Raw genomic sequence first — 24,728 nt, 5'->3', positions numbered from 1 at the left:
TGTTAGAAATGGAAAAGCAGTACAAAGCCATTTGGTTTGGCAGATGAACAGCTTTTCAAGCTGTGGGTTTGGCTGGCATCGGCATCTCTGTGTTGAATGACTGCAGTTCAGTGGGAGGAGGACAAGTCCTGGTCTGGTTTTATACCCTGGCTATTCAGTTGCTAAAATTCTCACACTGGGTTTGATCGGAGCCTTATTTACATACCTGTTTATTCAACCATTAGTTAGTAAAATTAGATGGCGCTCGCCATACATAGCTTGTTTTTCTACCCATCTCTGCATAGCTCAGTAAATGTATAAATGCAAATTTAGAAACCTGGGTGTGATAAGGGTGGTTTCCAGTGACCCACAAGTAATCAAACATCCTGCTGTGTGACACAGAGCCAGTGCGCACACAGACATTTAAAAGCACCAACTGGCTTTGTGAATTCAGTTATAATGGTCTTCATAAAATGGGACTCTCTTTTTTGGTGTGAAGAAACACAGTACCCTTATGACTGACTGTTTGTTCTGCTTCTCGTAGTTTTGACATTTATTTTTGTTGGGGATGAGAGAGCGCTGTCGTTTGACCTGTGGAATGCATTAGCCCATGAAGTAATGCTTCATCTATTCATGATTCAGAAAACGTTTCTTGGATACTTGCCGGTCATGAATATGCATGCATTTGACTTGCCCTCCCGTCCATTATTCTGAATGGTCGAATTGTTCCAATATGCTCAGGAAGTTAAAATATTTTTTAAAGTAAGACGAGGAGTATAACCTTCTATTTCATGTGAAATATGAAGAACGCACACAGGCAGCAGAGTACGGAGGTGCCCATCTTCCTGCAAAGGAGTCACAGTTGTGGTCCAGAGGCCAAGGCTGGGAATGACTCCACTCCGGGGGGGTGGTCACTGAGCCCATGGTTTGACTGCCTGCAGTTCCGGCCCCAGGTTCATCTTCCTCTGGCCACAGGTGCTGATGCTTGCTGTCTGCGTTTTCACCGTTGGATGACCCGGAAGATTGGAACCGGGGGGAGAGGGGGGGCGGGGGGGAAAACTGGGGATGGAGGTGGGGGGCGGATTAGCAAGGGGACTGGCCAGAGCAGGGCAGGTTTCCAGTGAAGAAGTGTGTTCCTCAGCTGAGAATAGAAAAAGAAAAGATGGGGAAACAATGTAGCCGGCTTCCTTACCCATCTGCTGGAGATGGTGAGGTGTGTGTTGGTAACAGTCTAGCAGCTTGTGTAACTGTTGCTCCACGGTCACCTTGAGATGCCTGAGGAACAGGATACTCGTAGTAGTTATTCTCTTTTAGCTCTTCTACTTAAAAAAATAAATAAAGGTTCTCTCCAGCAGCATCTTCCAAGATGGTAGGAAAGGGCGGTGTTATTAAGCCTGGATGGAAGTTACTAGGGAGGGAATACTGGGAAGCAGAGTTTTAAATCCTGAGGGTGAACTGTGGGCATTTGCCCTTTTGCATTCTGCTGCCTCCCCGCCTGCCGCCCCCGCCACCCCGCCCCTGCTGCCCCGGGGTGATGGCACTGCTCTTAACCCCCAGGTTTACCTTGCGGGAGCAGTGTCTGTGAGCCCCAGCTCCCCACCTGGAGAACAGTCATGACCATAGCCTCTTGTGGGCTCTCACAGGCCTCAAGTGAAATGGGATCATTTGACAGACAGCGGACCTGGTCACATGACCTGGCTCCACCTTCGCAGGTATGAATTCTCACAGTTGGAGTTATAATCTTGGGCAAGTCACTTGACCTCTCGACATCTCCCTGTGGCCATGTGTCGTGTGAAGATTCATAACAGGAGGTCTTTTGAAGTTCATCTGTGGTTATTTATGTGGATGTACTTGAAATATAATAGAGGCCTAACAAACATTTCCTATTTGCTTTTCTTTTTGCCCAAGTAATCAGTTTTTGGCCATCATCGTCTTTAGGGAGCTTATTCTGTGCAACGATATGGAAATGACTGAGAAGATTTTGCAAAGGCTGTGGTCGTCTGAACCTAGATGCGCACTTGGACTTGAGCCCTAAGTGCATTTTGAAATGTTTGTCCAAGCTCAGAAGCACCGTGTGTCGCTAAGGGAAAGAATGTTTGGATGAACGATGGACGAAGGAGGGACCACACCAGGATTACTTAACTTTTCCATACTGCCTGGGCTCTGCAGGGAGCTAAAGGACCTTTCTGGCTCATAGGCCCCCAAATCTAGACTGTCTTACTTACTGAAGACTAGATAATGATGAGCCTCACGATGCAGACCGAACTCACTTTCTTCAGACCAGAGACTGATGTCTGAGGCTCAAGGAGAAAAGGAGCTAGGAGTGGTTAGTTTGTCACAGAAGGGAAAGCCAATGTCTTTCTTTTCTTTTTTTTTAAATTTTATTTATTTGTCTATTCATTTAGGTCTGCGTTGGGTCTTCGTTGCTGCACGCGGGCTTTCTCTAGTTGCGGCGAGCGGGGGCTACTCTTTGTTGCGGTACGCGGGCTTCTCATTGCGGTGGCTCCTCTTGTTGCGGAGCACAGGCTGTAGGCGAGCGGGCTTCAGTAGTTGTGGCACGTGGGCTCAGTAGTTTTAGCTCGCGCGAGCTCTAGAGTGCAGGGTCAGTAGTTGTGGAACACAGGCTTAGTTGCTCCGTGGCATGTGGGATCTTCCTGGACCAGGGCTCAAAACTGTGTTCCCTGTATCCCGGCAGACCGATTCTTAACCACTGCGCCACCAGGGAAGTCCCCAATTTCTTTCATAATTGGAAGAATCATATTGGGTTGGCGAAAAAGTTCATTTGGGTTTTTCCATAACGTCTTCCTTCCTCCCTTCCTCCCTTCCTTCCTTTCTTTCCTTTTTTTTTTTGGCTGCGTGGCTTGTAGGATCTTAGTTCCCCAACCAGGGATTGAACCTGGGCCATGGCAGTGAAAACTCCGAGTCCTAACCACTGGACCACCAGGGAATTCCCGGAAGGATCTTATAATGACGCCTGCACAGTTATTACTTGCTTGACCTTCATACCAGGCAATAATTACCTTTTACAGAAAACATAATAAAAATAGCATTCATTTATTGAGTGTGTGTCCTCTGTTAGGTGACCAATTCCTTACAAGGTGTGTTATTGATATTCTTGGTATTGATAAGGAAACCAAGGCTTAGAGATAATACTTTGCTCTTTTAGCTACTAAGTAAATGCGATGCAAGCCAGCTTGACTCCCAGGTTGATGTGTTTTATTTAACCTTGAAAGGTTATTTTTTAAAAAATCATGATTATAGCATGTGGAAGGTAATTTCCATTTTGTTTTGAATTTTATTTTATTTATTTTTTTATACAGCAGGTTCTTATTAGTCATCTACTTTATATGCATCAGTGTATACACGTCAATCCCAATCTCCCAATTCATCACACCACCACCCCCAGCCGCTTTCCCCCCTTGGCGTCCATATGTTTGTCCTCTACATCTGTGTCTCTATTTCTGCCCTGCAATCCAGTTCATCTGTACCATTTTTCTAGGTTCCACATATATGCGTTAATATACGATATTTGTTTTTCTCTTTCTGACTTACTTCACTCTGTGTGACAGTCCATCCACGTCTCTACAAATGAACCAATTTCGTTCCTTTTTATGGCTGAGTAATATTCCATTGTATATATGTACCACATCTTCTTTATCCATTCGTCTGTCAATGGGCATTTAGGTTGCTTCCATGACCTGGCTATTGTAAATAATGCTGCAATAAACATTGGGGTGCATGTGTCTTTGTGAATTATGGTTTTCTCAGGGTATATGCCCAGTAGTGGCATTGCTGGGTTGTATGGTAGTTCTATTTGTAGTTTTTTAAGGAACCTCCATACTGTTCTCCATAGTGGCTGTATCAATTTGCATTCTCACCAACAGTGCAAGAGGGTTCCCTTTTCTCCACACCCTCTCCAGCATTTGCTGTTTGTAGATTTTCTGATGATGCCCATTCTAACTGGTGTGAGGTGATACCTCATTGTAGTTTTGATTTGCATTTCTCTAATAATTAGTAATGTTGAGCAACTTTTCATGTTCCTCAAGGCCATCTGTATGTCTTCTTTGGAGAAATGTCTATTTAGGTCTTCTCCCCATTTTTTGATGGGGTTGTTTGTTTTTTTAATATTGAGCTGCATGAGCTGTTTATATATTTTGGAGATTAATCCTTTGTCCGTTGATTCATCTGCAAATATTTTCTCCCGCTCTGAGGGTTGTCTTTTCGTCTTGTTTGTAGTTTCCTTTGCTTTGCAAAAGCTTTTAAGTTTCATTAGGTCCTATTTGTTTATTTTTGTTTTTATTTCCATTACTCCAGGAGGTGGATCAAAAAAGATCTTGCTGTGATTTATATCAAAGAGTGTTCTTCCTATGTTTTCCTCTGAGAGTTTTATAGTGTCCCATCTTACATTTAGGTCTCAAATCCATTTGAGTTTATTTTTGTGTATGGTGTTAGGGAATGTTCTAATTTCATTCTTTTACATGTAGCTGTCCAGTTTTCCCAGCACCACTTATTGAAGAGGCTGTCTTTTCTCCATTGTATATCCTTGCCTCCTTTGTCATAGATTAGTTGACCATAGGTGTGTGGGTTTACCTCTGGGCTTTCTATCCTGTTCCATTGATCTATGTTTCTGTTTTTGTGCCAGTACCGTATTGTCTTGATTACTGTAGCTTTGTAGTATAGTCTGAAGTCAGGGAGTCTGATTCCTCCTGCTCCGTTTTTTTTCCCTCAAGACTGCTTTGGCTTTTTGGGGTCTTTTGTGTCTCCATACAAATTTTAAGATTTTTTTGTTGTAGTTCTGTAAAAAATGCCAGTGGTAGTTTGATAGGGATTGCATTGAATCTGTAGATTGCTTTGGGTAGTATAATCATTTTCACAATATTGATTCTTCCAATCCAAGAACATGGTATATCTCTCCATCTGTTTATATCATCTTTAATTTCTTTCTTCAGTGTCTTGCAGTTTTCTGCATACAGGTCTTTTGTCTCCCTAGGTAGGTTTATTCCTAGGTATTTTATTCTTTTTGTTGCAGTGGTAAATGGGAGTGTTTCCTTAATTTCTCTTTCAGATTTTTCATCAGAATGCAAGAGATTTCTGAGCATTAATTTTGTATCCTGCAACTTTACCAAATTCATTGATTAGCTCTAGTAATTTTCTGGTGGCATCTTTAGGATTCTTCACGTATAGGATCATGTCATCTGCAAACAGTGACAGTTTTACTTCTTCTTTTCCAGTTTGTATTCCTTTTATTTCTTTTTCTTCTCTGATTGCCATGGCTAGGACTTCCAAAACTATGTTGAATAATAGTGGCGAGAGTGGACATCCTTGTCTTGTTCCTGATCTTAGAGGAAATGCTTTCAGTTTTTCACCATTGAGAATGATGTTTGCTGTGGGTTTGTTGTATACAACCTTTATTATGGTGAGGTAGGTTCCCTCTATGCCCACTTTCTGGAGAGTTTTTATCATAAATGGGTGTAGAATTTTGTCAAAAACTTTTTCTGCATCTATTGAGATGATCATTTGGTTTTTATTTTTCAAGTTGTTAATATGGTTTATCACATTGATTGATTTGCATATATTGAAGAATCCTTGCATCCCTGGGATAAATCCCAATTGATCATGGTATATGATCCTTTTAATGTGTTGTTGGATTCTGTCTGCTAGTATTTTGTGGAGGATTTTTGCATCTGTATTCATCAGTGATACTGGTCTGTAATTTTCTTTTCTCGTAGTATCTTTTTCTGGTTTTGGCATCAGGGTGATGGTGGCCTCATAGAATGAGTTTGGGAGTGTTCCTTCCTCTGCAATTTTTTGGAAGAGTTTGAGAAGGATGGGTGTTAGCTCTTCTCTAAATGTTTAATAGAATTCACCTGTGAAGCCATCTGGTCCTGGACTTTTGTTTGTTGGAAGATTTTTAATCACAGTTTCAATTTCATTACTTGTGATTGGTCTGTTCATATTTTCTATTTCTTCCTGGTTCAGTCTTGGAAGGTTATACCTTTCTAAGAATTTGGCCATTTCTTCCAGGTTGTCCATTTTATTGGTATAGAGCTGCTTGTAGTAGTCTCTTAGGATGCTTTGTATTTCTGTGGTGTCTGTTGTAACTTCTCCTTTTTCATTTCTAATTTTATTGATTTGAGTTCTCTCCTTTTTCTTGATGAGTCTGGCTAATGGTTTATCAACTTTGTTTATCTTCTCAAAGTACCAGCTTTTAGTTTTATTGATCTTTGCTATTGTTTTCTTTGTTTCTATTTCATATATTTCTGCTCTGATCTTTATGATTTCTTTCCTTCTACTACCTTTGGGTTTTATTTCTTCTTCTTTCTCTAGTTCCTTTAGGTGTAAGGTTAGATTATTTGGGATTTTTCTTGTTTCTTGAGGTAGGCTTGTATTGCTGTAAACTTCCCTCTTAGAACTGCTTTTGCTTCATCCCATATGTTTTCGATCACCGTGTTTTCGTTGTCATTTGTCCCTAGGTATTTCTTGATTTCCTCTTTGATCTCTTGGTTATTTAGTAATGTATTGTTTAGCCTCCATGTGTTTGTGTTTTTTACGTTTTTGTCCCTGTAATTGATTTCTAATCTCACAGCATTGTGGTCAGAAAAGATGCTTGATATGATTTCAATTTTCTTAAGTTTACTGAGGCTTGATTTGTGACCCAAGATGTGATCTATCCTGGAGAATGTTCCATGTGCACTTGAGAAGGAAGTGTAATCTGCTGTTTTTGGATGGAATGTCCTATAAATATCAATTAAGTCTATCTGGTCTGTAGTATCATTTAAAGCTTGTGTTTCCTTATTAATTTTCTGTTTGGATGATCTGCCCATTGGTGTAAGTGAGGTGTTCAAATCCCCCACTATTATTGTGTTAGTGTCGATTTCCTCTTTTAGAGCTGTTAGCAGTTGTCTTATGTATTGAGGTGCTCCTATGTTGGGTGCATATATATTTATAATTGTTATATCTTCTTCTTGGATTGATCCCTTGATCATTATGTAGTGTCCTTCCTTGCCTCTTGTAACATTCTTTATTTTAAAGTCTATTTTATCTGATATGAGTAATGCTACTCCAGCTTTCTTTTGATTTCCGTTTGCACGGAATATCTTTTTCCATCCCTTCACTTTCAGTGTGTATGTGTCCCTAGGTCTGAAGTGGGTCTCTGTAGATAGCATATATATGGGTCTTGTTTTTGTATCCATTCAGCGAGCCTGTGTCTTTTGGTTGGAGCATTTAATCCATTCACGTTTAAGGTAATTATCAATATGTACGTTCCTATTGCCATTTTCTTAACTGTTAATGGGTTTGTTTTTGTATGTCCTTTTCTTCTCTTGTGTTTCCCACTTAGAGAAGTTCCTTTAGCATTTGTTGTAGAGCTGGTTTTGTGGTGCTGAATTCTCTTAGCTTTTGCTTGTCTGTAAAGCTTTTGATTTCTCCATCGAATCTGAATGAGATCCTTGCTGGGTAGAGTAATCTTGGTTATAGGTTATTCCCTTTCATCACTTTGAATATATCATGCCACTCCCTTCTGGCTTGTGGAGTTTCTGCTGAGAAATCAGCTGTTAACCTTATGGGAGTTCCCTTGTATATTATTTGTTATTTTTTCCTTGTCGCTTTCAATAATTTTTATTTGTTTTTAATTTTTGTCAATTTGATTACTATGTGTCTCGGCATTTTTGTCCTTGGGTTTATCCTGATTGGGACTCTCTGTGCTTCCTGGACTTGGGTGGCTATTTCCTTTCCCATGTTAGGGAAGTTTTCAACTATAATCTCTTTAAATATTTTCTCTGGTCCTTTCTCTCTCTCTTCTCCTTCTGGGACCCCTATAAGCAAATGTTGTTGTGTTTAATGTTGTCCCAGAGGTCTCTTAGGCTGTCTTCATTTCTTTTCATTCTTTTTTCTTTATTCTGTTCCACAGCAGTGAATTCCACCATTCTGTCTTCCAGATCACTTATCCATTCTTCTGCCTCAGTTGATTCTGCTATTGATTCCTTCCAGTGTATTTTTCATTTCAGTTACTGTGTTGTTCATCTTTGTTTGTTTGTTCTTTAATTCTTCTAGGTGTTTGTTCTTTAATTCTTCTAGGTCTTTGTTAAACATTTCTTGCACCTTCTCGATCTTTGCCTCCATTCTTTTTCCGAGGTCCTGGATCATCTTCACTATCATTATTCTGAATTCTTTTTCTGGAAGGTTGCCTATCTCCACTTCATTTGGTTGTTTTTCTGGGGTTTTATCTTGTTCCTTCATCTGGTACATAGCCCTCTGCCTTTTCATCTTGTCTGTCTTTCTGTGATCGTGGTTTTTGTTCTACAGGCTGCAGGATTATAGTTCTTCTGCTCTCTGCCTTCTGGTGGATGAGGCTATCTAAGAGCGGTAATATCCTTGATAGTTTATCACGTTGACTTTATACATTAACTTAAATGTAAACACAGGAATGTGATTCCTCCTGGGAGACTAATAATAAATATGGGGCAGAGACGTTTACTGGGCACAGGCTGTGCGTCATTCATTATTCTAAACACTTGCTAAGTTTTTATTCACTTAATCCTTACAACCTTATGAAATCGATACAGTTACTATCCCCTTTTTTTCAGGTAAATAAAGGTTAATTAACTTGCCCAATATCATGTCTCTGTGGGGTGGAGCTCAAACTTGAACTCAGGAAGTCTGGCTCTCAAGCCCAACTCTACTAGTACATGAATCCAAGGTGCAACCTCTCTGACTCGCGGGAGAAGAAAGGCCTGACACTCAAAACCAGTAGTAGAGCCAAAGCTAGAAAGACTCCACCCCAGTTCTGACAACTTGGTGTCATTCTTACTATCATCACCGCTTGCAAAGACAAAGAAAAAAATTCTTTGAAATCGCACTGAAAATCTAAACATTAAGACTTTAAAGCATGATCAGGATTAAGCCAGTTGGATTTATGTGCATTAACTTCAGCTGGCGACTCGATTTCTCCCTATTATCCTGGTCGCCATTTGTTGGGAAAGAATGATTTTCCTCTGCTGTCAAAGCAAAGCAAATCATTTGTTTTATAGCTAAGTTTGAATCATGATTGGATTAGCCTTTTCTCCAGAAGTTACCCCACATTTTTCTTTTGCTCAATACTTATCCAGCTTGTGTTTTTCTTCCTATTAAGCATTATCTTACGTTCTCATAACTCTCTAAAAAACAGCTTCAAAGCTGTACTTGAAAGGTTATTAAGATTGTACTTAATAGATTGCTAATGGCAAAGGGTCGGATAATAGGCAAAGAATGTACGGATCAGATCAGGTGAGTCATACAGCAATGACTCGGCCCATTCCCTTCCTCTGTTCTTTGTGACATTTGCAGCAATGAGTTTAAGATCATCGATGGTTAAGCTGGGGCTAAACCGGTTTATTCCCTGGAAAGCATGTCAACTATCCAGCCAGTGTTTTCACTCGGCACTTCGGTACCCCTTGCCCGATGTCTCCTGCATGGCTCCTGAATGACTATTTCCATTTCTGAATGATAGCTCTCCGAAAAGAAGTGAAAAGCGGATAAGACTTTAACTTTTTCTTTAGAACGGAAAATGTATTAGGATCCCTCTATTTCCTTTCATTCCTGGGGTGTCAGGTGACTCTTTAAGTAAAACCCCAGTTTTCTCTGGTCTTGATGAAGTTGGTATAAGCAGAAGTGTTTTGACGTTGACTTTAGCATAAACGTTGCTGTTTAATCTCTCCGTCAGTCCTGTGCTCATTCTTGGGCCTGGCTAGAGACACTTCTGGGGATTTCCCAGAAGTCCCCAAATATGGTACCTGAAGGCTGGGTGTTGGCAGACGTGGTGTGTCATTGTTGCTTTCTGTGGGGATGAGGGTGGAGCCGGCAGAGTCTTGTATCCATATTTTCCATGCCGATCCAGAAGGAACATGGGTCATACACTGAAATAAACCCCGTTGCTTGACAGTTTGGGCCCATTGCTAGTCTTGTAAGAACCTTCAGGCCGTAGAACCACTGCTCCATCCAGGACCAGCCACGAACTTGAGATCTTTCAGAGGCCGGGCTGGATGCAGCAGGAGAGAACTCCTAGTTGAGTAGCTCGTGCTAAGTCTTTGTCTAATTGCACTTCCTGGCTCAACCAAAGAGAAACAGATGAGAAGAACCTAAGCCAAAAAGGGCATTAGGACCATGATTTAGGGAATAAACTACCCCAGGCTCGTAATGGACTCATTCCTAGACAGACACAGGAATGAACCTGGGGTGAGAAAAGCCAAATGAGTGAGTGACGATGTGTCATCATTTCAGAAAATGCCTCGTCACGTTTGTACGAACAGAAGAGCAGATGTTAGATGGAGCCCCTCTTTGACTGTTTCTTTAATATCTTCAAGAGAACAACGTGAGCTCGTGGGGAACAGGGAAAATTACTAAGCCTCCTGTGTGCCAGACTTGTGGGGTGAAGTTGAACAAGATGTACTAAACCTCAACAAGAGAAGAATAATGAATTGAATTACAGTTGAGCCTTGAACAACATGGGTTGGAACTGCATGGCTCCACTTATACCTGGACTACCTTCAGCAGTAAATACTGCAGTACTATGCCATCTGCCTTGCTTGAATCCGAGCATGCAGAAACACGGGTATGGGGTCTGACTGTAAAGTTACCGTGGATTTTCCCCTGTGAGGGAGTCAACAGCCCTAACTCCACATTGTTCAAGGGTCAACTGTACATATGTTTTTGATCGCCAGTGTTTCATGAAATAAACCGGTTAAAAGTTTTCTGCTGTTCTGAGTTTTACTTTTAAGATCAGGGGATAAATTATTTCCTAGGAAGCTGTTCTTTACTCTGTGTTCTTTCTGTTTCTGTGTTGATGGTCTAATCTGAATTTATTGGGCTTATTGAGACTTTCACACTTGTAAGTGATGGTTGCCTCACTATTGTTTGTTTATGTAGAATTTATAGTGTTTTATCCTTTATGTAGATCTTGGGGTTTGAAACTTGAAGTCGTATTGCTTTATCAGTCATGAGCATTTGTTCTCTGAGTGCTGATTATAAACAATAAGGTAGAATGACTCTTGAAATAAAGGAATAAATAGTGATAGTTTTGTAATAGATAAACCTGAGATAAGTATAAGCGAATTATATTTTTCATAAAATGTACCCCAAAGCTAATACTTTGTAAATACTACCATTTTCTTTATGGCTAGAGTGTAACCAAATCCAGGACTGAATAACTTTCCATTTGGGGCCATCAGGTTTATAGAGCAAAAATAATGTTCACAGAAGCCTAATTATGATAGGAAGGTCAACTTTACTGCACTAGCAAATTTTCAATAGTGGGTTCCATTCATCAGTCAGAGCCTTTTTTTTTCCCCCTCCAGAGCATTTTTTTCTGGTTTGAGTTGGGTATGGGGTTAGGTTGGCAGTGGATAAATTCCAACGCCACTCTGGCATAAGGGCATGGAACTGTAATTACATACGGGATAGCTTGTGTCACAGCTAGCCAACAGGGCATCTGAAGTTAAACCATCTATGACACGTCCATTGCTATGATTTCAGTTCTGGCGAGGAGTTCAGTATTTGATAAAAGGATCCCAACACTATTGGATTGTGAATTCTTTTTCAGAGCAGGGCTTTTCTAGTGGTCCTCAGCCCTGGCTGCTCACTAGAGTCAATGGAGGAGCATTTAATCCTCCCCAGGCCCAAGCTGCACCCCAACCAATGAAATGGGGACAGTGGGGGACCCAGGCATCACTGCTTTTTAGAGCTCTCCTGACACCCCGCTTGTGTACCAAGGTTGAACCGTTTGACCAGATCCAGCCGTTGTGGAGTTTGTGGGCTGTTAGGGGATAATGTTCAGATCAGTGAATTTGGATGGTCATCTCAGAACGTCAGATGTCCCAAGAGCCGATATGTGCCCAGAATAGCTCCCCGTCCCTTGAGGAGAGGCGACCACACTGGGTACCAGTTAGGAGGGTGGCGAATCTCCTGGGATTAGAGGGCCTGCTAACCCCAGTCTCCTCCCACACTTGAGAAGCATCTGGGCGGGACGCCCTACCTGTTGGGAGAGCCTCACCCTCCAAAACAGCATGTCTTGGCTGTGTTGTGAGCTGTGTCGGTACACAGAGCCCCTCCTGCTCCGGTGGGGGACCTCATACTCAGGCCCGGAGCGTCTCCCTTGTGCTGGGGCACCACTTACCTCTCGCCGGGACACAGAGGAGGTTTCAAGGGTCGCTCGTGACCTCTGCAGAACTGAGGGTCCATCAAAGCCACCCACGAGTGAGAAGGTGGTACGTGGTAGGACCCGGGAAGTAGCATAGTGCCGTCATAACTCGTTCAGTTGTTGTTGTTCTTTTTCTTTTTACCTCCAGATCGACCAAAGTCTCAGAGATGGGGCACCTGTTCAGGCAGAGGGCTGGGATGGCGAGGTCTTCCCTGTGAACCCTGGGTCAATTACCCCGTCTTCGAGCTGCTCTTTCGCCATCTGTTAGAATTCTTATCAGGATTGGTTGTGAAAGAGTATGCGAAAGTGGTTTGTTAAAAAAAAGAAAAGGAAAGAAAATAAATGAACCCCATTTAAACTCCAGCTGAGCCAGGGGTGGTAGCCCTCCGGCCTGGATGGAAGGAGCAGCCCTCCGGGAAACCAGTAGCCCTGTCTGAGGGCTGTTACCCTTCTCTCGGCATCATCCATGCTGGTTCAGTGAGCCATCACGGTCCGTTAAAAAAAAAAATGCTGACAATCCCAGCGTGCTGGCGAGATTGTGGGGAGACTGGAGTGGAAATGGTCCAGCCACTGCAAGAAGCCCTTAGGCGATTTCTTATAAAATTCAACATACCGATGCCTCACAGCCAAGCCTTTCCACTTCTAGGTATTTATGCAAGAGAAATGAAAGCAGATGTCCACAAAAAGATGTGTACAGTGATGTATATAGCAGCTCTTTTCATAATATATATATAAAAACAAAACCCCTAGAAATCCTCAAATATTCATTATCAGAAGAGTGGTTCAATAAATCTGGATGATATATTCATAAAATGGGACTACTTGAACCAGAAAAAGATATTTCTCCATACAGCAACTGGTTGAATCTCCAAAACACTATATTAAGTGAAATAAGTCAGACAGAAAGAAATGTGTACTGTCTGACTTCCTTTCCGTGAGGGTCAAAAACAGTGATCATGGGGAATGCGTGACTTGGAAAGGGTCACAAGGGGACTGAGGTGATAGTGCTGTTTTGTGTCTTGTTTTGGAAGGCGGGAATGTGGGTGGAGACATCTACCAAAACCCATCTCGTACAGTACTTAAGATCTGTGCATTTCACTGTGTACACATTTTGGGGGGGTAATAATTAAACTTTATTTTTCTTGTTTGTTTTTATTGTGGTGAAATAGACCTAACACAACATTTACCATCTTAACCATATTTATCTTTTTAATTTTTTTAAAATGTTTTAATTTTTATTTTTTTGGCCGCTCCGTGCGGCGTGTTAAGATCTCAGTTCCCTGACCAGGGATCGAACCCGGGCCCTCGGCAGTGAAAGCGCAGAGTCCTAACCACTGGACCACCAGGGAATTCCCTCTTAGCCATTGTTAAGTGTTCTGTGGCATTAAGAACATTCACAGTGTTCTGCAACCATCATCACCATTCATCTCCAGAACATTCTGTATGCATTTTGCCTCAGAAAGAAAAGCAAACTAAAAACACTGTCATATGGTGAGGTCAGTTCAGCTGGAACTGAGGCGTTGGCCTCATGCGTGCGGGAAGCCAGCCTGGACGCGCAGGACCGTCTACTTCCCTCTGCGGCCCCGAGGCGCACGGCACACACCTCGGCTGGGCACCTGCCCCATCAGAGTCAGTGTCGATTTGCCTGCTTCTCCCACTGGCCCCGAGCTCCCGAGGATGGAGACGGTCTTACTCATCGCCCTCCCCCAGCATCCATGGGAGGAAGGCTTTCGTGCACGTGTGCTGAACGCCAAGTGGTCCCCGTGTGAGGACTCGGCCTGGTCCATTTCCAAGCTTTTCTCAAAGAAAACAGGTGCCTGTATCTCTCACAACTCTGTTAGACGGTTAAAGAAACCCTGTGAGCATTCAGAATCTTGAAATGGGGAGCATTTTGCACGACTTCCTGGAACGATTGCTTCTGGTTAGCGTGTGTGTTTGTGTGTCTTCTTTCTTCTTGCTGGAGTCAGTTCACGGGTTCTCCCACCCAACACGGGGCCTTAGGCACTTCCCTGCCTCCTGTGTCCTGTGGTTTCCTGGCCCGCCTTCAAATTGCCGATCTAAACAGCCCAGAGGGCCTGGATGACCACTGCCAACATTCTACTCCTCTAGCAGCCCGGAAGAGTCCAAACGAAAACTTCAGGTTTTTCTTCTTCAGAGACTCCAACAATTGCCAGGAATCAAGAGGATTACAAAGTAACAGGAGGGGTCGTCATACGCCGCAGCGTGAGGACCCTCTGCCTTGCTTTTCAGCTGTGCCGCAGACGGTCCGCAGCAGATCCTTTGCCCTCTCCTAAGCCCGAAAGCCAGAAATAGAGTCGTATGTGATAAGGGCTTCCATTCCCGGACAGCTGAACAATTTGTACCATTTCGAAATTACATAGTCCTGTTTAGACTCAGTTATCAATATACGTTCAGCATTTCACCCGTGGTCTCAAGCTGCGTGCACGTTCTTCACGATAAGGCGACGAGCTTGCACCAAAAAGAGGGTTTTGCTTAAGGCTGAAGAGTCCCTGCTTTCAACCTATCTTGTAATTTTCATCTTGTCGCTTTTTATAGCATTCATATCAACACCTCGGTCTTCTGGCTTTCCGCTAAATTTTTTTTTAATTACCGGTTTAAAATACAATGAAACACCCAAGTAACGCACTGCACCGGGTACTGACTGAGACAGGGCTCCTGGTGACTGAACTCGGAGGGGCAAAGCAGCAACACCATGCAACCGTGCATTCGCTTTTTGATGGAGAAAAGTCTGAGTCTGGGGCAGGAAAGGTTGTTTAGGGATGTCAGCATATTATCATGAAAGCTGAACATGCCAAAGTGAAGACTGCTTAGAATGTAAGGAAATCTCATTTCACAGGCGGGAAACTCATTCATTCATTCATCAGCAATAGGTCTTAGAGGGACAATTCAATGCCGGGTTCAGGTCAGGTGCTCTGGAGACAGGGAACAAGAGACAGGCTCTGCTCTTGAGGTGCAGGCATTGCCAGTCAGGACAAAGAGACCAGACACCAGTAACTGCTTCCAGGTTGGATGAAGGGCTTTGCAGAAAGTTTAAGTACTGCGATGGAGGGCGCACGGGGGTCAGGGGTGCTGCTTTGGCTAGGTTGCCAGGGGAGCGTGGGGTTTCTGGGCTGTGATGAAGAGAGTGGGAGACACCCAGCGGGGGAGGGCTCTAGGCTGAGGAGACAGCAAGTGCAAAGGACCTGAGGTGGGGATGAGCTTGGGTGTCTGCAGAGAAGAACGAGGTTTCTGATGGCCAAAGCATAAGGGTGAGAGAGGGTAAACAGGCAGACAGAGGGCGTCTCCAACCTCTCCTGCCTTCTCCAGCCAAGGGCCCTGAAGCCCTCGGTAAAGAGCTTAAATCTTATTTCTGAACAAAACTGTGGAAGGACTTTAATCAACAGATAAAGATCTGGCCCTGTAGGGAATGCGGGGCAGATAGGGTCACCAGCTTTAGCAAATAAAAATACAGAGTGCCAGATTAAACTTAAATATCAGGTATGCAATGAATGAAGTTTTAGTATATCTCGTGCAATATTGGGGACATACTTATATTAAAAAATGATTAGCCATTTCCGTGAAATGCCAGTGTAACTGGATGTCCTGCATTTCCTCTGGCAGTGAAAGGCCATGGTGGCGGAGCAGAAGGTGGGGAGACTGGGGACGGGTGGTGAATGTCCACGGGGAGACTTTGCTGATGAGCTGGATCTGGGGAGACAAAGAGGAACCTCGGGTGACTTCTGGGTTTCCAACCTCAGCACCTGGGGGGCCCTTTACTGGGCTGGAGAAGATGAGGGAGGGAAGCATGTGCGTTGTGAGGCCGACAAGCCTTATTTAAGGGCGTGTAAACAGGAAGACGTGGACGTTTCTTGGTGCCCCGTCCAGGCCCACCCCTCCGGCCGTCTCTCCTCCCCCTCCCCTGTTCTCTGCTCCAATGGAAGAGAGACATAGGCAATTCAGGACACAGTGTGACTGGGACAAGCTATTTTCTAGATGAATATTTAGACCCCAGCTAAGCTGCTGCTAAGAGAAACAGTGGAAGAAAGAAATGTACTTCCTAGGAATTGGACTAAAGAATATTTCTATTTCATTATGTAACAGATTTCTGTGTGCCTCTTTTGCAATGTGTCTTTAAGGATCCATCGATAGGCATAATGAAACAAGACAGGTTTTGCAATGAAGTGGTTATGTGGGCGACCAAGGACAGCCGAGGTAAACCGGACACAAAAGTGTCTTAGTTGCAACTTTTATAAAACCCAACATTACAATTAGACCCAACATTACAATGATAAGATCCAACATTACAATTAAGTGCATGGCTGCACTTAAGTATTTTCTGAAATTTTAGCCTAAACATGAAATTCTATCATTATGAGGGGAAAACAAGAGTACACGAGCTGTGATATTACATTTCCTGATTTAAAAAGATACATCTTTAAAAAAACGGGCTACAAGTATTATAATTTCTTTTAAAGTAGCCCCTGTAAAAAGTTCATTCACCTTGACTTTATTCTTATATAGGAAGAAGCCACTTGACTAGATAAGTATTTTGATTACAGAGGGTTTGGCTGTAAAGTGGCCTCATATCCAGAGGATGTTTTGCAAAAATCAAAACCGGGCCTATCCCATGACTTTTCTTTTTCTCCGTCCCTTCTATTTAAATCTTTTAATAAAGCATTTTACCAGAGATTCACATTAAGGTATGAATAGTCAATAGAGTTTACTATGTTCCTCTCTTTCCAAAGCGGCTCACATTTTAGTGGGGAGCAAAATGTGCCCTTAGTCAAAATCAGTATAAGAATTACCTGTACTGTTTGCTACAAATGCCCACACTCTCCATGTGGATTCGGATTCAGGGGTCTGCCTAGAGCAGGGCCCAAGAATCTGTATTTTTAACAATAATCTCAGTCATTCTTGTGAACTAGCAAATCTGGAAAACACTGGCTTTAGTGAAAGAATTAAAACATAATCGTTGGGACTTCCCTGGTGGTGCAGTGGTTAAGAATCCTCCTGCCAGTGCAGGGGACACGGGTTCAAGCCCTGGTCCGGGAAGATGCCACATGCTGCAGAGCAACTAAGCCCGTGCGCCACAACTACTGAGCCTGTGCTCTAGAGCCCGCGAGCCACAACTACTGAGCCCGCATGCCTAGAGCCCGTGCTCTGCAACCAAGAGTAGCCCCCACTCGCTGCAACTGGAGAAAGCCTGCGTGCAGCAACGAAGACCCAACACAGCCAAAAATAAATTAATTGATTATAAAAAAAATAATAATTGTTGAATTGCAACTATCTTGAAGGTGTGAGTGAAAGAGCCTTTTGAGAGGCTGAAGGGGAAATAATTGGACATAAATGATTGTATTAGTTAAATAGTTCATCAAAGTTTGTTGAGTGTTTGCTGATGGGCTTGGCAGCGTCCTGGGCACTGAGGGTGCTACGTGGATAAGAGATGAGGCTGGAGGGATGGGCAGTTCTGCCTGGCAGCTCAGGACAGCTTTACACACAGGACGTGGGATTTGAAATGCTTCATGTGAAACAAGAAGAAGGAGGCTCCTTATGGGGCGGGCGGAGCGGGGGAGGGCGGGTGTTATTCCAGGAAGAAGCAGGTGCGATGGTTCAGAGGAGGATGGAGGCCTCAGGATTGGGTTTCCATGGGGCTGGTCCACAGGGTGTGTCGGGGTGATGCAAGCGGCTTATGAAGCCCAGGATGTAGGTTGTCGTGAAGGGCGATTCTTGCCAAGCTCTGTCCTGTGAGGAATGAGGAAACGGGGAAGAGAGCTGTCGTTGTTTTTGGAAAGGTAACTGGAAATAGCAGCGTGCAGCATGGCGGATGGTGTGTGTGTGAGTGCGAGTGTGTGTGTACTTGAGTGTGAGTCTGAGTGTGTGTGTGTGTGTGTGTGTGTGTCAGGGGGTGGCGGGAGAATGGTAAAGGGAAAGCAAGAGGAAGGAAAGCCAGGTTGGAGAGGTTTTTTATTTTAATTTTTTCCTTTATTTTCGGCCGTACCACACAGCATGCGGGAGCTTAGTTCCCCAACCAGGGATCGAACCTGTGTCCCCTGCAGTGGAAGCGTGGAGTCCTAACCACTGGACCGCCAGGGAAGCCCCTGGAGAGTTTTCAGTTCAGCTCTGTTGGTAGTGTAGGGTTCTGAGGTAAGTCGGGGGGTCCAGGCCCTAATTCTCAGGGGCTCGGGGAACACTGAGTGTGTCCTCAGGAGGCCAGCCCTCTGCTCCCTGTAAGTGTTTTATGTATTAACTTGAAACCTGCTGGGATGAGCCCATACCTTAGGGAGCTGATGTTCCCTTCAAGTGACAGTGGAGAAGAAAAAGCGAGAGTGCCCCTGTTTCCACGTGTGAGAGTGTCAGGCCCCTTTGGGGCTCAGAGAGGGAGGGACCATGTGCATGGGTCAGGCCGACCAGCAGCCTTGACTGGGCCCTGCCAAGACCATCTGCAGGCATCCAGCCACCAGCCCAAGCCCTGGGGCCCTGGGGCCTCCGTTCCAGAATTTTACTGGGAATCCAGACAACAGTCTCCGTGGTGGTTGTGCTGTTTGTACCTCTTTCCCGCCAGCCTCCCTCTCGCCTCCCAGACATGAGAAAAAGCCATCTCAGAACAAAATCCCGAAGATGTACCTACTTGGTGAAGGAAGAAAGATCAAGGCAGCTGCTGTTTTGTTTGTTTCACCCCCTGACCTTGTTCGTTTTGTTTGTAACAGAGGAGCTGTTTCAAACAGATGCAGAGAAGGTGAACAGTGGCAGTGGATTCGTGTCGGGGGATCCAGGGCCACTGGACTTGGAGGGGCTCTCAGCCCTCTGTGTGCCTGAGGTTTCTCCTGCTTTGAATTGCGATAATTGAATGACGTCCAAATAGACAGGGAGTAGAGATGGGTTTGTTAATTAGATGAAAAGATCCATTTTATAATTCGTATATTAAACATGGGTTGACTGAGGCTGTACCTTGACTTAAAGCCTAGTCAGTTATCTGTTCTTCCTTGTGGAAATGTGTTTCCATCACAGTGCATTGCGGCTGTCCGAGCTCTCTGAATTCTAGAACTGGACGCAGCCTTCTTTCCACTGCAACTCTTACCGTTCTTTGCCTGATCTTTTACGATTTCGTTCTGCCGTTCCAGACATCCTCAAGCCTCTGGTTAGAAACGCCAGTTCCCCGCCCCCACCCCAGATCTGCATAATCAGACCCTCTGTGGGTGGAACCAGCAACCTGAGGTCGAGAAAACCCTCCAGCAATTCTTACACCTGCTGAAGTTCCAGAATCACTGATTCACTAGTCCAGCCTCCTTGTTTTAGAGACGAGACAGTGATGCCCGAGGTCCAGCTGGGAGTTGGCCATTCTAAGCCGTTGCCAGGAGATGCTGAGGTTGCTGGCCTAGATGACTTCTTCAGTCCTCTCCAGCTCAGAAATGTTGACTCTGTCTTCTTCTGTAAAGCATCAGGAGGGGACTTGTAACATTTCTTGAGTAGATGTTTGTATCCGCCCATTTCTGCCCTGAACAGGTGTATTCTGTAATCGCTCTTTCCTGCTCCTGTCCTCTGCCAGCCTCACCCCACCCACTAAGGATCCCTCTACCTGCCAGTATCCGACAGCCGGTCTCACGCACTCCCAGAGGGCAGCCATTCTGGGTGGGCAGTGGGGCACGGTGGTCCTCGCTTTCACCGCGTGTGCTCAAATGTGGACTCTCGGGATTTCTTGGGCAAATGGTGCTTACCCGAAAGCGAGCAGGTCAACTCTGGCTCCATTGTTTACTGCCTCCGTCACCTTGGAAAAGTTACTTTACCTGCCTAAGCCTCAACTTTCTCATCTGTTAAATGGAGATGATAGTTGTATATGAAGGATTGTCCTAAGTACTGAATGAAACAGTCCACGTAAAGTGCTTGACACAGTACCAGGTACACAGTAAGAGTTAAATAGACGTTAGCTATTTAAAGCCAGTAGATTAGAACTGATGAGGCTGTGTTTCCCATCGGATGCTCTTTTCTCATTTAAAAATCGTGCTTCTCAGGAGAAACTTTCTGCTTCTTCTGGACATTATCAGATTACTTTGGGTGATTTTGAAAGATTTATGCCTGATTTCCAAACATGACACCACTCAGGAAGGCATGGGCAGAGTGTAGATCATAGAGCAATGGAGCCGTGCGTTTACATCAGAGGGCAGCGGTGTAGACACTTACACTGGAACAATGGCTCCAAATGGGTGTCCTGCCTTTGATGTGATTCCTGAGCACCAGATGTGAAGGAAGACATAAATCCCTCATCGTGTGCTGAATGTCACGATGCCCCACCCCTGAGAAACGAGCACACACTGACCTCTGTCTGGCTCTAAACTAGAGATGTGGGGATGGTAACAGTGTGTGTGTGTGTGTGTGTGTGTGTGTGTACAGACAGAAAAATAAAAGACCAGGTTTTGGTAATTTGGGGTGATGACTGAGGTCAGGGAGAGTCATGCTTTGAAACTGCTCCTTAAATGTTTCTACACAGTGCATACACTAATAATTTTTTTTTTTTAAAGAAGATGATGGGGGTAGGAGTTTATTTATTTATTTATTTATTTTTGCTGTGTTGGGTCTTCCTTTCTGTGCGAGGGCTTTCTCTAGTTGTGGCGAGCGGGGGCCACTCTTCATCGCGGTGCGCGGCGGGCCTCTTACTGTTGTGGCCTCTCCCGTTGCGGAGCACAGGCTCCGGACGCGCAGGCTCAGCGGCCATGGCTCACGGGCCCAGCCGCTCTGTGGCATGTGGGATCTTCCCGGACCTGGGCATGAACCCCGTGTCCCCTGCATCGGCAGGCGGACTCTCAACCACTGCGCCACTAGGGAAGCCCCACACTAATAATATTTTATCAGACTTGTGAAGTTGAGGGAGTGTGGGAGGGGGAGATGGTGTGAATGAGCTGGTGACATGAACTGAAGAAAGAAGGGAAGAAAAGAGTTCCCCGAGTATGTGCATCCTGGGAAATTAGCCTCCACGTACCCCAGGACTAATCCCCTCGGCTCCTTGGGGAGAGGCCCGTGTCTTGCAGGTATTTGTGCCTCCTATGTCTTTCCTACATTAGATTCAACAAGTGACAATGACCCCAGATGCACAGAATTTGAGCTGGAAGAGATGGGTGTTTAGTTTGACCCACGTGATATACAAGGGAGGAGAAGACGGAGGTCCAGACAAGGTAGAGGAATACATTTGGGATACTCGGTGGTCTAGGCTGTAACACATTCCCCCAGATTTCCTGATGTGAAGCTCCATGTTTGTCAACTATGACTCCATATGTAAGATGAATTTAAACTGAATAACCTGTGGCATTAGTAGAAATTCTTTGGGTTTCCATGGAAACCTCCTCTGGCTATAGTAAGCAGAAAGGGGGAAATACTGGAAGGAAGCTGAGGGATTGCACAAAAGTTGCCCCGAGTTGAAGGAAGGGCTGAGTAAGCAAGTCTGCAGTGGGAAGCAGCCAGGGTGCTCGGGGGACATGGCGCCTCGCCGACTTCCCGCCTCTGATGCTGTGTCAGCCCAGCCCACCGCCCATTCCGTCTCTGATCCGCATGCGGGACTCCGCGGGGCCGTTTCCTTCCACGGGGTCCTCAGCTTAAGCATGTTCTCACACAGACCTGCTCACCCACCATCCGTCCCTCCCTCTTCTGCTACCCTGCTTTTTCTGCAATGCACTCACCACTACCTAAGAGTCTTAGAGTTACTTGTTCACCTGTGGAGACTTTAAAATGCTGCCTCCCAGGCCTGACCCCCAGAGATGCTAATTTAAATGGTCTGGGGTAGAGCCGGGGCCTTTCCCCTAAAAGCCCCCATGGTGTTATAATGTTTAGCTCACGTTAGGAATCGTGGCCTAATCACTACATCGAGGACCAAATACAGGACATACTGCTCTCACCGGCGCAACTGAAAATATGTTTAAAAGAATTAAGAGTGACAAATGCAGAAAGGATTCTTTGGGAAGAATCAGGCAGTTGTGGGTAACCGCACATAAGTGATGCTGACAAGAGCCCTCCCAGAGTGGGTGCCCTGGGGACCAGCTCAGCTCACCCTACTGTGGCCCTGGGGGTAGGGGGCAGTGGCCTCAGTTTCCAAGTGAGTGCACTGAGAGGCAGAGGGAAAAGAAAGTGTGATTTTTGTCTCTTTAGGGAATTGAGATATAATTTAGTGTTTGCACTTTTAGTGTTTTGGTGAGAGGGGGCAAACAGAAACATGAGTGATCTGTTAATATGGTATTTTTCCTCAAAATAATGGCGTAGAACAGGCTTCACTGGGGAGAACAGAAAGCCCCCCCTGTGTCGGGGTGGTTTGGAAAGAGACTGCTTTTAACAGTGGGGGATGGACCACGGGACTGTGGGTTCTTGCAGAAAGAATCTGTAATCCTTTTGGGTTTGACCATTAGGCAAATCAAGCTTCCTGGTTTCAGAAAGAGAAAACACACCCAAAAGAGAAAAACCCAGGCCCGTGGGAACAAGAAACTTCCTCCTCCTGGGGCTGCTTGAAAGGCCGAATGTGCCCGTCCTGACTCTCCCGCTCAGCGTGAGACTGGCTGGAGGGCATCCCGGAGGTGGAGGGGTGATGGGCGGAGAACGGCCACTTTGCTGGAGGAACTCGGGACACGGTGGCTGCACTGACAGGCTTGGGCCTCGGCTCTGAGGGCACCGAAGCTGGGTAGAGGTGGCTTTATCCTTTGGTGTAAACCTGGGGAGTGGAGGACCCAGGACTGAGTTGCGTTCCCGCTCTTTGCTCCTTTGTTCCCCTTGGTCCTTCAGCCTAACCGCCTTGAAGCCCAAAATAGAATCCTTCAGGTTTTTACTCTGTCGGTGACAAAATCCGAGAAAAGACTCAAAGCCAACTGAAAAAGAAAGATCTGCAGATACGGAACTCGTTTGCCTGCCAAGTAGGTGAGTGAGGCTGTAAAGACAGTCAAAGAATTGAGCGGACTCATTGAGGGGAGCCCAGTGTGAGATGGGGAGAGGTCTGAAATCTGGACCACTTCCATTTCAGTAACGGGAACAGAGGGCTGGGACGGAGTTGGAGGTGGGGTTCCTTAGAGGTCGGCTGCAGTGCCGTGGAAACTGCAGTGCTTTAGTTGTCAGCGGAACCCACACTCCTCAGCTACATGTATAGAGCTAAAGCCTCCTTAGCAATTTTTATTTAGCAATTTTTTGTGTGCCAAAAGTCACATGAGCCTTTCTTCACTTACATGCGATAGTGTCACTATAATCTGGCTCTCGCTGTTTTGGGGGACAGGGAGGGAAAACGGGAAGTAACCGATTGTTCCCTTTTTTGAGGCGGGGCATTTAACTTAGGCTCCTGCGTTTAATCCTCACAATAACCCTTGAAAGAGGAGTGTTATCTACATTGTACAGATGAGTAGAATGAAGGCTTTTTTTTTTTAAAACAGATTGTCCCATTGGTGCTAGATTTCGTGTTGTTTTTTTTAAATTTATTTTTGGCTGCATTGGGTCTTCGTTGCGGTGTGCGGGCTTCTCATTGCGGTGGCTTCTCTTGTTGCGGAGCATGGGTTCTAGGCACGTGGGCTTCAGTAGTTGTGGCCCACGGACTTAGTTGCTCTGTGGCATGTGGGATCTTCCCAGACCAGGGCTCGAACCCGTGACCATGCGTTGGCAGGTGGATTTGTAACCACTGCGCCACCGGGGAAGTCCCAAGTAGAATGAAGTTTAATTAAGTAACTTGCTGATGTTTACATGGCTCTTAATAAATGCAGGAACCAGATTGGACCCAAATTTCCTCATCCTAAAGCCCTGGGCTCCTTCATTTTGGGCAAAATTATTAAGTAGAGATTTCAGCCCAAATTCTTTAAATGGTCGCAGACTCTCAGTGAATGGGGGCATCTTGGTGGCTGTCATGGTCTAGATACGTCTGAAACTAAAACAGTTTGGGGCACTAACATTTTTTGATCATCTGTTATAAACCAGAGAGGTTGTGGCTAATAAAAAGAATGGGATCTGTGTACAGAACTGCTTCTGACCGCAAACTGTAGTCCATGGGGTTTCCAAGTTCAACTTTAATTCAACGAAGGTGTGTTGCTGCATCACGGTGACCAGGTAGGGGGACTGCGTGTGTCTCGGCGGTGGAAGCAGGGTGAGAGGCAGAGCAGATATAGTATCTCAAGGAGTTTACAGTCTCCATGGAGGAGAGAGCCACCTACACATTAACAGGAGCCAATGCAAGAGTTACAGAACCACACGAAACAGGACCGTCAGAGGCATCCCGGGGCTGGCGGCTATGTCCCGAATCGATTATGGAGAGAAGTAGCCTGGGAGAGAAGAATGTAGACAAGACTTGGTTTGAATGTGGCTTTGGAGGATCAGCTGGATTTGCCTATACGGGGAAGGCAGTGTGGTGCCGCCATGTCAATAAATACAAGTTTCTGTCCTGGACACAGTCGGTGTCGAGGTGGACTGGAGCCGGGCTGTGAGGGGCAAGTTGAATATTTGAGATTTTATCCTGTTGGCAGTAGGAGAGGTGTTGGTAGCAGAATTCAAGGTGGTGGTATAGTAGTGATAATAGTGCCTAACACTTCTTGAGCATTTATTCTACTGGGCATTCCATGTGATGATGAAC

The 24,728-nt window shown here is 45.0% G+C and overlaps 1 protein-coding gene across 5 annotated transcripts in view; it reads left to right on the top strand.

Annotated features, from left to right (window-relative positions):
- LYN (LYN proto-oncogene, Src family tyrosine kinase) overlaps nt 1-24,728 on the top strand; it is a 111,254-nt gene that overhangs the window by 10,990 nt on the left and 75,536 nt on the right. Inside the window, exon 1 of one of the 5 annotated variants that reach the window (XM_029222771.1) lies at nt 20,903-23,041. The exons of 3 other annotated variants lie outside the window; for them this stretch is intronic. The gene's annotated coding sequence lies outside the window, so the exon portion shown is untranslated. Of the gene's footprint in view, nt 1-20,902; nt 23,042-24,728 lie in introns of those variants that run through there. One more of the 5 variants, XM_029222768.1, reaches the window with a different exon arrangement.

Source organism: Monodon monoceros, unplaced genomic scaffold (genome assembly GCF_005190385.1).
Source record: "Monodon monoceros isolate NGI ecotype Baffin Bay Population unplaced genomic scaffold, NGI_Narwhal_1 Super_Scaffold_14, whole genome shotgun sequence".
Taxonomy (NCBI): Eukaryota; Metazoa; Chordata; class Mammalia; order Artiodactyla; family Monodontidae; genus Monodon; species Monodon monoceros.
Note: the sequence above shows the minus strand (reverse complement) of the source record. Positions and strands in the feature narration are given on the sequence as shown.